This window comes from Rhinopithecus roxellana, chromosome 20, assembly GCF_007565055.1.
Source record: "Rhinopithecus roxellana isolate Shanxi Qingling chromosome 20, ASM756505v1, whole genome shotgun sequence".
NCBI classification, from domain to species: domain Eukaryota; kingdom Metazoa; phylum Chordata; class Mammalia; order Primates; family Cercopithecidae; genus Rhinopithecus; species Rhinopithecus roxellana.
This window is the reverse complement of record NC_044568.1, coordinates 50182230-50194769: the sequence shown is the minus strand read 5'-3', so window position 1 is coordinate 50194769 and position 12540 is coordinate 50182230.

The window sequence follows — 12540 nt, the reverse complement described above, 5'->3', positions numbered from 1 at the left end:
GAACTTTCAAGTATACAATACATTATTAACTACAGTCGTCATGCTCTACATTAGATCTCCAGAATGTATTCATTCTGTTTAACTGAAATTTTGTATCCTTTGACCAACATATCCCTATTCTCCCACCTCCACCCCACCCCAAGCCCCTGGCAACCACCATTGCTTTGCTTCTACTCTCTGCTTCTGAGTTAGACATTTTTAGATTTCACATATGAGTGAGACAATGCAGTATCTGTCTTTCTGTGCCTGACTTATTTCACTTACTGTAATATCCAGGCCCATTTATGTTGTTGCAAATGACAGAATTTCGTTTCATTTAAGTCTAAATAGTATTCCATTGTGTGTGTGTATACACACATACACGTTTATACATATCTATCCATGGGTGAATGGATAAAGAAAATGTGGTATTTGCCCATTGATAGTTCAGTTGATTCCATATCTTGACTATTGTGAATAATGCTGCAATGAACATAGGAATATAGATATCTCTCCAATTTCATTTCCGTTGGACATATGCTAACTAGAAGACTAGAAGTGGGATTGCAGTATCATATGGTAGTTCTATTTTTATATTTGGAGGAACCTCCATAATGGCTGTAATAATTTACATTCCCATCAACAGTATACAAGGGTTCCTTTTCTCCACATTCTTGTCAACACTTGATATCTTTTGTCTGTTGGATAATAGCCATTCTAACAAATATAGGGCCGTCTATTTCATTGTGGTTTTGATTTGCATTTTCCTGATGATTGGTGATGTTGAGCATTTTTTCATATACTCATCAGCCACTTATATGTCATTTTTTGAGAAACATCTTTTCAAGTATTTTGCACATTTTTAAATCGGGTTGTTTTATTGCTATTGAATTGTTTGAGTTCCTTACACATCTGGCATATTATCCTCTCATCAGATGTATGGTTTGCCAATATTTTGACCCTTTATATAGATTGTCTCTTCATTCTGTTGATTGTTTTATTTGCTGTGCATAAGCTTTTTAGTTTGATAAAAAAAATTTTTTAGTTTGTTGCTTTTGGAGTCATATCCAAAATATCATTGACTGGACCAATGTCAAGAGGCTGTTTTCCTATGTTTTCTTCCCGTGGTTTATAGTTTCAGGTGTTATGTTTCAATCTTTAATTCATTTTAGTTTATTTTTGCATGTGGTGTGAGATAAGAATCCAATTTCATTCTTCTGCATGTGGGTATCTAATTTTTTTCAACACTATCTATTGAAGAGACTGACCTTTCCCTTGTGTGTTGTTGGCACCTTGGTTGCAGACAAATTGACCATAAACACGCGGGTTTTTACGGGCTCTTTATGCTGTTCCATTGGTCTATATGTCTATTTTTTGCCAGTACCATGCTGTTTTGATTAAGATAGCTTTGTAGTATGGTTTGAAATCAGGTTATGTGATGCTTTCAGCTTTGTTCTTCTTGCTCAAGATTGTGGTGGCTGCTCAAGATTGTGGTGGCTATTTGGAGTCTTTGATGATTCAATACCAAATTTTAGGATTTTTTTTTTCTATTTCTGTGACAAATGCCAATGACATTTTCATAGGGATGGCATTTAGTCTATAGATAACTTTGGGTAGTATGAACATTTTCACAATATTAATTCTCCCAATACATAAACACAGACTATCTTTTCATTTATTTGCATCGTCTTCAATTTCTTTAATCACACTTCTAGAGTTTTTAGTGTATAAATATTTTACCTCTTTGGCAAAACTTATTTCTAAGTGTTTCATTTTTTTTGTAGCAATTGTAAATGGAATTTTAAAAAAGTTTTTGGATTATTTATTAGTGTATAAAACACTACTGATTTTCTATGTTGATTTTGTATCCTGCAACATTACTTCATTAATTAGTTCTGACAATTTTTTGGTGGAGTTTTAGGACTTTATAAGATTATGTTATTGGCAAATAAAGATAATTTTATTTCTTCTTTTCCAATTTGGGTGCCTTGTACTCTTTTCTTTTGCCTAATTGGTTGGGGTAGGACTTACAGTACTATATTGAATAAAAGTGTCAAGAATGGACATTCTTGCAGTGAGCCGAGATGGCACCACTGCACTCCAGCCTGGGTGACAGAGCAAGACTCCATCTCAAAAAAAAAAAAAAAAAAAAAAAGAGTGGACATTCTTGTCTTATTCCTGGTCTCAGAGGAAAAGCTTTCAGCTGTTCACTATTGAGTATAATGTTATCTGTGGGGCGTTATTATGCTGAGGTATATTCTTTCTATACCTAATTTGTTGAGAGTTTGTAATTAGGAAATTATGTTGAATTTTTTCAAATGCCTTTTCTGCATCTGTGGAGATAATTATATGACTTTAATACTTTATTCTGCTAATGTGGTGTAGAATACTTACTGATTTGCGTATGTTAAACTATCCTTGCATCCTGAGTTAAATCCTAATTGGTCATGGTGTATAATCCTTTTCATGTGCTGTTGAATTCAGTTTGCTAGTATTTTGTCGAGTATTTTCTTGTCTATGTTCCTAAAGCATGTTGATCTATACTCTTCCATTCTTGTAGTGTACTTTTCTGGCTTTGGTATCCTGGTAATGTTGGTCTTGTAAAATGAGTTTGGAAGTGTTTCCTGTTCTTTAATTAAAAAAAAAAAAAATGAGAAAATGCGTTGTTAATTATGTTTTAAATGTTTGGTAGAATTCACCAGTGAATGTCTTGTGTTTTTCTTTGTTGGGAGCTTTTTGATTATTGATTTAATCTCCTTACTGATTATTTTTCGTATTTTCTGTTTTTTCATAATTCAGTCTTGGTGGGTTATATGCATCTAGAAATATATTCATTTCTTCTAGGTTATCCAGTCGTTCATAGTATCTCTTATGATCCTTTATATTTCTATATCATCTGTAACATCTCTTTCATTTATAACTTTGAGTTCTTTTTTTCTTAGTTTGTCAATTTAGTTTTATGTTTTTAAAAAACAAAACAACTCTTAGTTTCATTGATTTTTTTATTGTTTTCTACCCTCTTTCCGCTGACTTTGGGCTTAGTTTTTCTTCTTTTCTAGTTCCTTGGTGTATAAAGGTTGTTTGTCAGGTTGTTTACCTGAGATATTTTTTTCCTTAATGTAGGTGTTCAGCACTCTAAACTTTTAGAACTGTTTTTGCTGCATTCCATAAGTTATGGTATGTTGTACTTCTATTTCATTTGTCTGAAGTTATATTTTGATTTCCCTTTGGATTTCTTCTTTGATTCATTTGTTGTTTAGGAGCACGTTGTTTAATTTGTCAGTATATGTGAATTTCCCTATTTTCCTCTTGTTACAGATTTCTAATTTTATACCCCTGTAATTAGAAAAGATGCTTGATATGATTTCAGTCTTCTCAGATTTATTAAGATTTGTTTTGTGGCATCATCCTCCTATTCCGGGGAATGTTTGGTGTTCACTTAAGAATTTTTGTTCTGTTGCTGTTTGATGGTAGGCTCTGTATATGGCTGTTAGGTCCATTTGGTTTATAGTGTTTAAGTCTGTTATTTCCTTGTTGATTTTTCTGTGTGAATAATCTACTGTTGAAGGTGAGGTAAGTCTCCTACTACTTTTGTTTATTTAGTTTGGTTTGTTACATAGATACATTGCATGATGCTGAGGTTTAGGGGATAGATCCTATCACCCGGGTAACTAGCTTACTACACAATAGGTAGTTTTTCAACTCACAATCCCTTTCTTCCTCCCAACTTTAGTAGTCAACAGTGTCTATTGTTCTCATCTGTATGTCCATAGTTACCTAATGTTTAGCTCCTACTGTGTGGTATTTGGTTTTCTGTTCCTGTATTAATTGTTAGGATTATGGTCTCCAGAAGCATCCACGCTGCTACAAAGAACATGATTTCATCCCTGTTTGTGGGTGTGTAGTATTCCATGGTGTATATGTACCACATTTTTTCATCCAATGCACCATTGATGGGCATCGAGATTGATTCCATGCCATTGCTATTGTGAATAGCACTGTGATCAAGAAATGAGTGTATGTGTCTTTTTGGTGGGAAGATTTATTTTTCTTTGAGTATATACCCAGTAATGGCATTGTTAAGTCAGATGATAGCTCTGTTTTTAAATTCTTTGAGAAACCTCCAAACTGCTTTCCACAGTAGCTGAACCAATTTATATTCTCATCACCAGTGTATAAGCATTTCTTTTTCTCCACAGTCTCACCAGCATGTGTTGTTTGATTTTTTAATAGTAGCCATTGTGACTCGTGTGAAATGGTATTGATTTGCATTTCTCTGATGATTAGCAATGGTAAGCATTTTTTCATATGTTTATTGGCCACTTGTAAGTCGTCTGTCTTCTTTTGAAAAGTGTTCAGGCCGGGCGCGGTGGCTCAAGCCTGTAATCCCAGCACTTTGGGAGGCCGAGGCGGGTGGATCACGAGGTCAGGAGATCGAGACCCTCCTGGCTAACTTGGTGAAACCCCGTCTCTACTAAAAATACAAAAAAAAAAAAAAACTAGCCGGGCGCGGTGGCGGGCGCCTGTAGTCCCAGCTACTCGGAGGCTGAGGCGGGAGAATGGCGGGAACCCGGGAGGCGGAGCTTGCAGGGAGCCGAGATCGCGCCACTGCACTCCAGCCTGGGCGACACAGCGAGACTCCGCTCTCAAAACAAAACAAAACAAAACAAAACAAAAAAAAAAAAAAAAAAAAAAAAAAAAAGTGTTCATGTCCTTTGCCTATTGTTTAATGAGGTTATTTGGTTTTTGCTTATTGACTTAAGATCCTTTTAGATTCTGGATATTAGACTTTTGTCAGATGCATAGTTTGCTAGTATTTTATCCAACACTGTAGGTTGTCTATTTACTTTGTTGATGATAGTTTCTTTTGCTGGGTAGAAACGTTTTAGGTTAATCAGGCCCCATTTGCCACCTTTGGTTTTTTTGTTGGAATTGCTTTCAGGGACTTAGCCAAAAATTATTTGTCAAGACTGATATTGAGAAGGGTATTCCCTAGGTTTTCTTTTAGAGTTTTTATAATTTGAGGTCTTACCTTTAAATCTTTAACCCGTCTTGAGTTAATTGTTGTATACAGTAAAAAGTAGGGTTCCAGTTTCATTCATTCGCGTACGGCTAGCCAGTTATCCCAGTACCATTTATTGAATAGTAGGAAGTCCTTGCCGTGTTGCTTGTTTTTGTTGACTTTGTCAAAGATTAGATGGTTTTAGGTGTATGGCTTTATTTCTGGGTTCTCTATTCTGTTCCACTGATTTATGTGCCTGTTTTTTTTCACCAGTACCATGCTGTTTTGGTTACTGTGGCCTTGTGGAATAGTTCGAAGTGTGATACCTCTGGCTTTGTTCTTTTTGCTTTGGATCATTTGGGCTATTCAGGCTCTTTTTTGGTTCCATATGAATTTTGGAATTTTTTTTTTTCTAATTCCGTGAAAAGAACATCAGTAGTTTTGTATAAATAGCATTGAATCTGTAAACTGCTTTGGGCAATATGGCCATTTTAACAATATGGAGTCTTCCAATCCATGAGCACAGATTGGTTTTCCATTTTTTTGTGTCATTTCTGGGATTGGTTTTCCATTTTTTTGTGTCATTTCCGGTTTCTTTCAACAGTGTTTTGTAGTTCTTGTAGAGATCTTTCACTTGGTTAGCTGTATTCCTAGGATTTCCATTTTTGTGTGTAGCTATCATAAGTGGGATTATGTTTTTGATTTGACTCTCAGCTTAAACATTATTGGTGTGCAGATGCTACTGATATTTGTACATTGATTTTGTCTCTTTGTCCTTCATAATAGTTGTTTGTTTAAAGTCTATTTTATCTGATGTAAGAATAGAAAGTCCCGCTCTTTTTATTTTCAACTTGCATGGTAGATTTTTTTTTTTTTTTGGTCCCTTTACTTTAAGCCTGTTTATGTCCCTTTATGTGAGATGGGTCTCCTGAAGACAGCAGAGAGTTGGCTCTTGTCTTTTCATGCAGCTTGCCACTTTCTGTCTTAAGTGGGGCATTAAGTACATTTGCATTCAGGGCCATTTTTGATATGTGAGACTTTGATCCTGTCATTGTGTTGTCAACTGGTTGTTATGTGGACTTGTTTGTGTAGTTGGGATATGTGTGTATGCCATAGATACTATAAAGTATCTACTAAAACAATAGTGTTTTTGTAGGAGCAGGTGCCATTATTTGGATTCCATATTTTGCACTCTTTTAAGGACCTCTTACAATGCTTGTCTAGTTGTAACCAATTCCCTCAGCATTTGCTTGTCTGAGGAAGATTCCATGTCTCCTTTGATTATGAAACTCAGTTTGGCAGGACACAAAATTTTTGGTTGGAATTTCTTTCCTTTAAGGATGTCGAAAATAGGCTCCCAGTATTTTCTGGCTTATAAGTTTTCTGCTCAGAGGTCTGTCTATTGCTAGCCTGATGGGGCTCCCTTTGTACGTGACCTGATCTTTTTCTAGCTGTCTTTAAGGTTTTTTTTTTTTTGCATTGATCTTGGTGACACTGATGACTGTGTGTCATGGGGAAGGGCATCTTGTGTAGTATCTAGCCAGGGTTCTCTGTATTTCTTGAATTTGAACATCAATCTCTCTAGTGAGACTAGAGATATTTTTTGTGGACTGTATCTTTGAATATATTTTTCAAGTTGCTTACTCTCTCTTCTCAGAAATGCCAATGAGCTGTAAGTTTGTTTTGTTTACCTAATCCCATATTTCTTGGAGGTTTTGTTTATTTTTAAAAAATTCCTTTTTCTTTATTTTTGGCTGAATTAATTTGAAAAACCAGTGTTTGAGCTCTGAGTTTCTTTCCTCAGCTTGGTCTATTCTACTATTAATGCCTCCAGCTGAATTACGAAAATCTTGTAGTCAGCTTTTCAATTCCAGAAGTTCAGTTTGGTTCTTTCTTAAAATGGCTATTTTATCTTTCAGCTCTTGAATTATTTTACTGGATTCTTCGGATTGAGTTTCAACTTGCTTCTGAATCTTGATGAGCTTCCTTGCCATCTAGATTCGGAATTATATGTCTGTCATTCAATCATTTAATAGTTGTTAAGAAGCATTGCTGAGGAGCTAGGGGGCTCATTTGGAAGTAAGGGGACACTCTGGCTTTTTGAATTGGTAGAGTTCTTGCATCTGAGAGGGCTAGTGTTCCTTCAACTGTGCTGTAAGTTGAGTATTTTCAGTTGGATTCATTTCTGGATGCTTTTAGAGGGCCAAGACTCTGTACAGGATCTTTATATGTGGGTGAATGCCTGTGCTTGGTTTCACAGGGGTATTAGCCAGATAATTTTTGGTGATGTAGTTTGAGCCATGATCCAGTAGATGGTGCTTAAAAGTAGTGGTCAGCAGGTAGGGTCTTAGCCATGTGGCTCTTTTATATTTCCTCATGTTGGCAGGCATGCTCTGCCAAGGAGAAGGGAGGTGGGGAGAGATGACCTACTCACCAGATCCACTCCTGGGCCTTTGAGGATTCACCTCTGATCACTGGCACCACACTCACATTTATTTTGTTAGGTATTCAGGGCCACAGGGCTCCCTTGGGCAGAGGCTGTGGCAGGGAAACAGGCCACATTCTTTCTGGACTGGTCCTGTAGAGGGAGGTATGCCTCACTCCCTTCTCAGCCCATGAACTTGGAAGTTTTGCCATTCTCAATGCTCTGAGTGTGGGGGCTCCTTTCCCACTCAAGTTCTGGCCGCAGATCTTGGCTCAACACTCACAAGCAGTGTACCATGGCTGAGACATCAGGATGGCCCAACTGTGGTGGTGGAGGATTCGAAGTGCTCCCTGGTTGATGGGAAAGTATTCAGGTGGAGCAAAGCACTCAGGCTGGGCAGTGGAGGCTGTGCTGTACAGCCTGTGCTGTGCCGATGGTCCTGTGGGGCAGGCAGGCAGGAGTCCTGGGAAAGGCTAGCAGGCAGAAAGCCTTATAGAACACATGTACCCCAGTCCTGTGGGAAGGCTGACCCTGCTCTCTTCTGGCCTGGTGGTCAACTGCAGCTAGAACATCTTGGAGGGAGATGGGGTATGCGTGCCTGTGGCTGCACTCTGCCAGAACTACATTTCTGGGCTCTCTGGTGGCTGAGGCCCTGACTCTGCCTATTCCCTGGGCAGATCCCCCTGCCTGCTCACATGTCCATGAGGAATGTGGGGCCCCCTGTCCTATTACTTTTGTATTGCTGTCTGCTTCTCCCTTTAGTTGTGCTAATATTTGCATTATATATTTAGGTGTTCCATTGTTGGGCACATATATATTTAAAATTGTTATATCTTCTTAAGTGAATTGACTCTTCTATCATTATTTAATGATCTTCTTTATCTCTATCACAGTTTTAGACTTAAACATCTGTTTTTTTATCCTGATGTACATATCTCTGCTTTTTTGATTACTATTTTATTTATTATAGCGTATAGAATATCTCTTTCCATCCCATAATTTTCAGCTTATATGTGTACTTAAAGCTAAAGCAAATCTGTAGTAGGCAGCGTGTAGGTGGGTTTTGGCTTTTTACTTCATTCAGTCACTCTGTCAGTTGATTAGAGAATTTAACCCATTTACATTTAAAGTAATAATTCATAGGTAAGGACTTACTACAACCATGTTGTTAATTGTTCTCTATTTTGTATTTCTTTTGTCTCATCCTTCCCCTCTTGCTATCTTTCTGTTTTGTTTTTGTTTTTTTTTTTTTTTTGTAGGGGTATGCTTTGATTATTTTCTCTTTATCTTTTGTGTATACACTACATATTTTTTCTTTGTGGTTGCTATGAGGCTTACATAAACATCCTGTAGTTATAATAGTCTATTTTAAGCTGATAACAACTTAATTTCAAATAGATACGTAAATATCTACAGTTTAACTTCTCTTCCCCCCACATTTGTGTCATTGATGTCACAATTTACATCTTTTATGTATCATGTATCCATTAACAAACTGTTGTACCTATATTTTTAATACTTGTGTCTTTTAACTTTTATAGCAGAGTCAGAAATTATTTATGGACCACGTTACAGTTTTAGAGTATTCTAAATTTGACTATATTCTTAGCTTTACAGTGAATTTTATACTTTCATATGTTTTCATATTGTTAACATCCTTTTCTTTCAACTTGAAGAACTTCTTTTAGGGTTTTTTTGTAAGGCAGATCTAGTGGTGCTGAGTCCTCACAGCTTTTGTGTGTCTGGGAAAGTCTTTATCTTGCCTTCATTTCGGAACGATGACTTTGCTGGGTATATATTCTTGGTCGATAGTTCTTTTTTTTCTTTCAGCACTTTGGGTAATACCATCTCATTCTCTCCTTGTCTGCAAGGTTTCTGCTGAAGAGTATCCTCAAAGTTTTAGGGAGGTGCCCTTGTATGTGATCAGTTGCTTTTCTCTTGCTGCTTTCAAATTGTCTCTTTGTCTTTGACTTTTGAGAATTTGATTATAATGTGTCTCAATGAACATATCTTTATAGTGAACCTACTTGGAGTTCTTTGGGCTTCATGGATCTGGATGTTCATCTTCCTCTTCATCCAAATATAGGACGTTTTCTGTCATTATTTATTTAAATAAACTTTTTGCTATTTTTTTGTTTTTTGCTCCTTCTGAAACTCTCATCATGCATGTATTGGTTCACTTAATGGTGTCCATAGTCCTGTAGGTTTTCTTCCTCATTTTCATTCTTCTTGTCCCCTTAGCTGGGTAATTCCAAAGGACCTGTCTTTGAGCGAATTCTTCTTCTGCTTAACCAGGTGGATGTTGAAGCTCTCTGAAATTTTTCAGCTCAGTCATTGTGTTCTTACTCAGAAATGTTTGTTTGGTTCTTTTTTTTTGGTTTGCATCTCTTTACTGAACTTTTCACTTTGTTCAAGAATTATTTTCACGATTTGATGTAGTTGTCTATTTGTGTTCTTCTGTAGCTCACTAAGCTTCTTTAAGATGATTATTTTTTATTGTTTGTCAGGCAATTTAGAGATCTTCATTTCTTTAGGGTTGACTACTAGTCCTTTATTTTGTTTCTCTGGTGATGGTATGTTTCCCTGATTACACATAATCCTGTGGTCTTGCATTAGTAGCTGCACATTTGAAGAAGTAGACACCACTTTCAGTGTTTAAAGACAGGCTTTGACAGAGAAAGCACTTTACCAGTTAGCCTGTTTAGAGACTCTGGGCAGGCCATCTGGCAGGGTTCATGGGCTGCCTGCTGCTGGAATCCTCAGGTGGGCTGGGAGCACTGAGGTCTATTGGAGTGGGTCTGAACCTTGAGTCTGTTGGAGCCTGGGGCTCTGGAGACAAGCCTGGAGCCTGGGATGGGCCTGGAGGCTGAGCCCACAGTGGTGAGCCTGGGTCCTGGGCCATCAAGAACAGTCATAGAGGTTAGATTTATAAGGGGCTAGCCTAGTGCCAGGTGGGCCAAGAGCCTAGATCTGGAGTGGTCAGCCTGGAGGCTGGGCCTACAGGTGCTGGCCTGGCGCTTGGGCTGTGGCAACCAACATTGTGCTGAGGTAGGCCTGGAGGCTGAGTCTACAGGGGCAGGCCTGAGTCCCGGGCCTGTAGGAGTCATCCTAGAGCTTGGAACTATAGGGGATTCTCTGGTACTAGGGATTGGTCCCCAGGCTGTGGCAAGCCTGGATCCTGAGTCTGCCAGGGTAGGCCTAGATCCTTAGGATTATGTGGGCTGACCTGTTACTGGGGTGGGCCTGGAGGCTTGACCTATGAGCACTGGCCTGGGGCTCAAGGCCATGGGACTGACTTGGTGGCAGGTTTCACTGGCACAGGCCTGATGCTTGGGTCTATGGTGAATTCACATGTTCACTTCACTCTCCTTCCCCCACAGGGAGCACACGTCTCTGCGCTCTGCTGCCTGGGGTTGGGAAGGGGTGGTGTGGTAATGTGAAACTGTCCTTACTACCTTCTTCAGTGCATTTTTTTCTTATTTCTAAGCTACACCTAGGTGCTGTAATCTCTCACTTGAATCCCTTAGTTCTTGTGAAGGTATTTCTATGCATAGATTGTTGTTTAAACTGATGTTTCTCTGAGGGGATGAGAACCAGAAAGTTCTATTCTGCCATATTGCTGGTGTCACTTCCCTAGGGACCTGTTCATGAATTCATATAGTGTGTAAAAATATTGCTTTTACCCAAGAGAATCAGTTTTACTAGTTTGTTTTGGGGTCTGCATGATGGAAATCAGTAAGCCAACTCTGAGTGGCAGAGTCTGCTACATGGGTGTTAAAACCCAGTCTATGTTGTACCGGTGTTGAAAAAGATTCTGAGGTCACATTTGGGATTAGTAGGAAAGAATGCTCTGATTGGTTGGTGATGTCTTGCATTGGCATGGAAATGGAGCATTGGCTTGGAAATGGAGAGTGATACTTTTTTTTGTTTTGTTTTTTTTTTTTTGGAGACAGGCTCTGGCTCTGTTGCCCATGCTAGAGTGCAGTGGCACAATCTCCGCTCACTGCAACCTCTGCCTCTCAGGCTCGAGCAGTCTTCCTATCTCAGCCTCCTGAGTAGCTGGGACCACAGGTGTGCACCATCACACCTGGCTAATTTTTTTCTGTTTTCGTAGGCACAGGGTTTCACCATGTTGCCCAGGCTGGTCTCAAACTCCTGAGCTCAAGCGATCCACCTGCCTTGGCTGTCTCTTCTGTTCCCTATCCCTCAATCTCTTTCTGTCTCTTGGTCTTGAATGTGTCTATTTTAGATCTCATTCTTTCTTTGACAGCTTCCTCTTTGGCTTGGTATTTTATCATTTTTCTTAGCAGCTGGGATTCTCTGGCATTTCTAAGTCTATTTTAAACACTTTGTAAGGTTTGATGTAGAGGAAAATCTGATTTCCATAGTTTGTGCATTGGTGCCTCAGGGGACTCTTAGTTTGATTATGTCCTGAAAAGGTTGTGATAAGCTTGGGCTCTGGCAGCCCTGATAGCCATAGCTCGGTGGCCTTTCAGCTGCTTTGGTCTGGGGTATGGAAGCTTTTTAGGGGCCCAAGAGCACCAGGCTCTTTACCTCATGGTAGATTTCCAGTCTCGTTTTTGTTTTGCCATATCACCTGGGGAAGTGATTAAGATGAAGATTCCAATTCAGCACGTCTAGGGTAAGATGTGAGATTCTGCATTTCTAACAAACAAATGTGAGCCGGGCACGGTGGCTCAGGCCTGTAATCCCAGCACTTTGGGAGGCCCAGGCGGGCAGATCACTTGAGGTCAGGAGTTCAAGGCCAGCCTGACTAACATAATGAAACCCCATCTCTACTAAAAATACAAAATTAGCCGGGTATGGTGGCACATGCCTGTAATCCCAGTTATTCGGAAGGCTGAGGCAGGAAAATTGCTTGAACCAGGGAGGCGGAGGTTGCAGTGAGCCAAGACTGTGCTATTGCACTCCAGCCTGAGCAACAAGGATGAAACTTCATCTCAAAAACAAAAACAAAAACAAAACAGGAAAGAATGCTCCTTCTGTCTTGAAACCCAGTTTTCACCTGGCAAATGGAGTTTTTCCTTCTATGTGCTCCCTTTGAACCCACAGGACATTTTATAATTTTATAGTATTTCTGATGGCCTTCTTCCTATCTTGGACTCTAATAATC